Source organism: Vidua macroura, chromosome 4 (genome assembly GCF_024509145.1).
Source record: "Vidua macroura isolate BioBank_ID:100142 chromosome 4, ASM2450914v1, whole genome shotgun sequence".
Lineage (NCBI taxonomy): Eukaryota > Metazoa > Chordata > Aves > Passeriformes > Viduidae > Vidua > Vidua macroura.
In genome coordinates, this window is record NC_071574.1 from 56,430,855 (window position 1) to 56,436,346 (window position 5,492).

General features: G+C 37.5%; 1 long non-coding RNA gene across 1 annotated transcript; it reads right to left on the minus strand.

Annotated features, from left to right (window-relative positions):
* Positions 1-212: 212 nt before the first annotated feature.
* On the minus strand, positions 213-5,184 carry LOC128806546 (uncharacterized). The gene is made up of 3 exons (XR_008436860.1): positions 5,103-5,184; positions 2,477-2,578; positions 213-806 (listed from the first exon to the last, which is right to left on the minus strand). It is a non-coding gene; the product is annotated as an uncharacterized LOC128806546 (long non-coding RNA).
* Between the last annotated feature and the right edge of the window lie 308 nt (positions 5,185-5,492).

The window sequence follows — 5,492 nt, forward strand, 5'->3', positions numbered from 1 at the left end:
TCTACTGGTGCTAGGAGAGTCCCCAACCTAAAATACATGTCTAAATACTCATACAATTTTTGCTTAAGCAAATATTTTTTCACAGTCAGGCAAAACTTACTAACCAACATTTACTCAGATCAATATATTTTAATTGAAACTAATGGCAGATAGCTTAAACCAACAGATTTTTCACTGAACTAAGTACATTAAATCAATACATTGCCAAAACCTGTGAGATCTTGTATAAAAGGTATTTTTATTCTTAGCTAAATTAATTTTATTGAAAATTATGCATATTAACAGTAATCAAAATATTGACATTCAGACATTGCTCATCAGTACAATCAGAAGACTTCAGAGAAACTTACACAAAGCCACATAAAACAAGGAGTTAATTTGCTCAGGGTTGATTCATTCTCTTTGCTACACACTATTTGTCTGATCTTGGGCGAGGTCCTTAGAGGACTAATTTGGGCCTGGACTTTCCCAGCTGACACCAGCACAGTAAGGCAGGCTCCTCTCTGCTCAGCCATGCTCCACGTGCAATCACCTGGTGGAGGTGACTCAGTACATTGATTATTCTGGGAGCGTACAACCAACATGGCCCTTTCAACCAAGTAGCTCAAGTTTGGTGAAATCAGTCATTAGTGGCTGATATTGCAAAACTTGTCGACACAAGAGAGAATTAGGCACCTCGATACCCATGGAGATCAGCACACCCCTTATCTCTCCATAGATATATGGAACAAGGACAGCAGCACTTCTCCAAAGTGGGTCTTCTTTGACTCTAAGCTTTTGGGCTGGGGACCATCTCTGACTTTCTGCTGAGACAACACATCCCAACAGGGTCTCAGACACAGTTATTATGAAAGCAAGCTGATGGTAAATATAGAATTGGAAGAATTGGTGACTTAAGTGAGAAACTGATGGCATTTACCCATCAGCTGGATTCCTATTTTCAGCAGGAGATACACAAGAGCATAGACACTACTGTGCGTAGGAGCGATGACACAAAGACAACTGGGTGGGATGGAGGCTGGCACACGGTCATCTGTTTTGGTATTCAGTTACAATTACAGCATAATTAGTCTACTAATTGCATGCCCAAGTTTAGTAGATGAATTTGTATTTGTAATTACAGCTTATTGAAATGCACTGTGTTTTCAATGCTTGCCTCTGTTTCCATGTGAGAGTGAAATTTTCTTCTTCCACTCCCCTTGTGTTGATTGCACATGCAGAAATGTAAAAGATGACCATAACCCACGCAGGCAAGTATGTCAGACCCTTGCAAAAATAGCAGCCAAACTGTAACCATCAGTTCTGCAGTCACAGCTGTGGGAGTTCCTGGCCTCAGGTGCAGCTTTGTTGGCTTCAGAGCCAACACTGTGCAGTGTCAAGGGCCACCTCTGCTTACAGAATCATGCTGGGGAGAGAGAGAGCTTCTGCTACCCAAGCTATCACCTGTTGAAAATGACCTTTCAAAAAGCAGCCTCTGTCTTCTGCAAAGATATTTTCCAGTTCCAGATGCAGAAAATTTTGCAACAGCCCCAGTAACAAACTCTTCCCTGATCTTTTTCATGTGGAGCGAGTAAGTGGAAACCACTAAAGCAATGTCATTTTTTAAGCAGAAGCACTGTCTTTCTTGCAATCTACAGGGAAAATACTTCCTTTTCTTCCATTTAGTTTCCCTGTATCCAGCTGAGAAACATAAGCTAAGTACTAAGGAAAGGATTTATCCTTTAAGAAGAATCTTGGATGATGCTTTTAACAATGTAAAGCTTTGTTTTTATTTGATAAACCTTCATAAAACCTCCACATTCTTTGAAGTTCTGAAATGGTTGCCAGGAATTTCTGTCTCACGAGAAGGTAAGGTGGCAGCCACATGACATATGTGCAGGATTTTATGCATTCTACAAGAGGTTAGAGAGTCTGTCTCACTTTCAGAAAGATGCCACTGTATTTATAAGATAGTCTGTACCAAGGGAGAATCAAACTGAAACTTGCAGTCTGTACATTCTGTAACAGTTTGCTTTAATTAAAATTAGACATGTTCTTAAGCAGAACTCCCAATCAAAACATACTCATCAAACTTTGGAGAAAACAGATAATGGAGTAGTACTTTTTTCTTTTCCTTTCTCTCTCTCTCTTTTTTTTTTTTTTTTCCTTCCTTTTGGTCTAGCTTCCTTTAAAAATAAAAGAATTGATTGCACAAAAACTTGGTGCTGACAACTGGGGAGCTATGGACTCAAAGTTCCTTGAAAACTAAGTAGATGGACCATACTATTTCATTTTCTATGTATCTATTCCCCATGATTTATGATTCCCACAGACCAAGATCTGAAAACTCGGGCCAAAATGCTGAAATGAAGAGCAGAGGAAGTAAACAACATTGACATTTCAGAGTAAAACCCTTTCAAGCTCAGTTATCCCTATTGTTAAGGAAGCTACTGATGTAAGGGAAACTTTTGGAATGAAAGGACAAATAAAAAAGTACCTTTTAGGAGGAGCATGAAGCTGTTGATTTTTTTTCAAGAAATATATTCAATATCTTATCTCTGCTCCTGCTTGGTTCAGCAGAGATCTGGAAAGTTAGTAACTGGGGAAAGAACAAAAAAATAACCACAAAAAGCCCACCCCAAAGCCACACCCCAAAGATAAACAAACAAATCTCAAACCAAAAGCAAATTTCCACAGATTTCATAGACATCACAATTGGCAATTTTAATCTGAATGTGGTTTGTTCCTTCTCTGCGTATCTTTGGTCAACAGTGTTTCAAATGGGAGAAAAAATATTGTCTCATTCAAGTACTGTGAAATAGATGAAAGTATCTGAACGAGGAGGCAGGGCTTGTTTTGTCATCTAGCCTTGCCTGTTATACTGTTTAGGTTCCTACACACTTTGGAGTCCTAATTATTCAGCCAGACCATAGACCATATCCTTTAAATAAGTAGCAATATCCATTTAACAAGTTCCTTCACAACTTAACAGTCAAGTGCCATTACCTATTTAACAAGTAAGTTAATTGAGATGTTGGATACAGCACAATCCCCTTGTAAATTCAATTAATCCCTCACAACCGGCTCAGACTTGCTGCACTTCAAATACTTGCACAGAGATTTAGAAAAAGTAGTATATTTAGTGAGGAGATGAAAGGGAGGGAGAGATGACTAGTCTCTGGCTTTGGCTAGTGTTTGTAAAATTGTCATTATACTTAACAATTTTATGCATTTCATTGTGTAGGATACACTGTCAGCCTGAGCATCTGAGTATCTCATTCAGGCACATGCAGTTTGCACCAGTGTCACTTGTAGTTAATTACAGTGGTACCATGTGGATGGATATATGTACAAAGATTTGAGATAAAAAATATAAGTTCAGACTTTGTTAATTATTACCAACAGATTAGGAATGCTTTGGTTGATCTGATTTTGTCGGGTTTTGTGGTATCTCTTATTTTTAAGGCAGTCTGTAAAATATAAGCTCTCTACCTCACACATAACATATTCTGTCTTGTTGGTTAGTCTAAACAAGAGTTGAAAAGAGAGAAGTCTTGCTAGCACAGAGAATCAGCACTTTTTAATTACCCTATTTTGTGGTACAAGGTGGGTGGGTGAGGTGACCTACAGCAGGAAGTCAGCACTTTTTGAGTGAGTACCAGCATATTTTTGCATTTGTTTGCTTCAGCCTTCTATTCTCTTTCAAATGGATCAAGTTCCCTTTCCTTGGATCTTTAGCTTTGTCCATTAGTACATCCCCAAAGAGTATTTTATCAAACAAAACAAAACACCTTGAAGACAATCCTAAGTTTTTTGAGAGTTATAGCCCATACTTTGTTTATGTACAGTGATTATTTATTGAGTTAGCACTCCCAAAAGGCAGATCTGGATACCAGAAAAATGCATTAGATAATTGCTAGTTGGTTTGCTCTCCTGGTATTTTGTGGTATTTTATGCTGTCTTAATGGCATCACCTGAGATTCTTTGGGCACAAAAATATTTTAAACTGTGATCTGTGATAAATTTTCAGGAAGTGCTTTTCACATTTGCATAGAAAGAAGTTCTGTTGAAAATTTTCTTATGTGCAGGTTGTTGCTATGGATAACATACTAACAAATGGCTTTACAAATCTTAGAGCCATAAGAAAGATCAGGCAAAGAGATTATTATAAGCCTAACTCCTATAATGAACAAGTGTTTGCATTTAATCTTTCCTTACTGTATTTTGAAAATAGAAAATATTTTGCCATGTGATGCTTAGAAATATTTTCTTAAGTTATGTTCTCAGTCAGAGGTTTGCTAAGAATCACATCTCTCTTCAAATATCACTCTCTTTAGAAACCTAAGAAGGACTCCTGGGTTTAGAATATGTTGACAAGAATAAAACCACATTGAAAAGCTTAAAGGTTCAATAACACCTAACTCACTTCCACTATAAGCAGATAAATATCAACTATGAAAATGTCAACAGCTACAAATTCAATAAATAAAATACTATATAATTTTCATGTGTCCATGAGAGAGCATGCTGTCAGCACCTGAGGGAATCAACAAAGCTTCAGGTGTTTTGAGATCTGATGGCTAAGGAAGGCTAGCTCATCTTCTGAGATGGTTTTAGTAAGAACAATGGTGGAATAGGACAATAGATTATTTAGACACCAAACTGATGCTATCAATGATTTTTCATTACTCTATGCTCTACACGCCTCTTTTGGAACCAATGCTGACCACACAGCTTAGTATAATTGAGAGGCTGAGCTCTGTTTCCATTTGATATTTTCCCTGCTGTTTCAATGATAATATTCACATACAATAGGAGGAGATAATAATACAAAATCTATATTACTCTCAAAACCATCTTTTGCTGTCTAAATCCATTGTACTCTTCGAGAGCTAGTTAGCTAATTATTAAAACAATATCTAAAAATAATCAACTTCCACAAAAATTGGCAGGCCAAATTCAGTTCCCATTCATCCCCAGACAGCACCAGTGCATTGTAGCGTATGAAGGAGGATTATAGATAACAGTGTCAAATTATTACTTTTCAATAGTGGATAATTCTTGTGTGGGCTGTAGGAAATAGCCTAATGCCTTTACTTACAGACAGCCATTACACTCCTTACCCACTCTTTTTCTTGTTCTTTACTTGCCAGATTCAAGCACAGCGTGTGCTATAGGAGGACCAGGGTATCCTTGCAAGACCTCTTTCATCTCTCATTGCAGATAGGATCTGGCAAAGAAGGAGTACCACATTATTTTAACACAAAGACAACTGTCACATTATTTCCCCAGTGGCCAATCACCCTGCAGGGGACAACTTCATCTATATTGTACCTGCTTAACATACTTCATTAACTCTGTCAATTACCAGCTACCTCAGCACCTTTTCTGTTGGCATTACACAATTTATTCTTTCTATGTCCCAAACAGTACCACAGCTCCTACTGCTTCATAATCCAAGTAAGGAGATATTAATCTTAGAAATGTGTATTAGAACAATTAAAATAGATTTT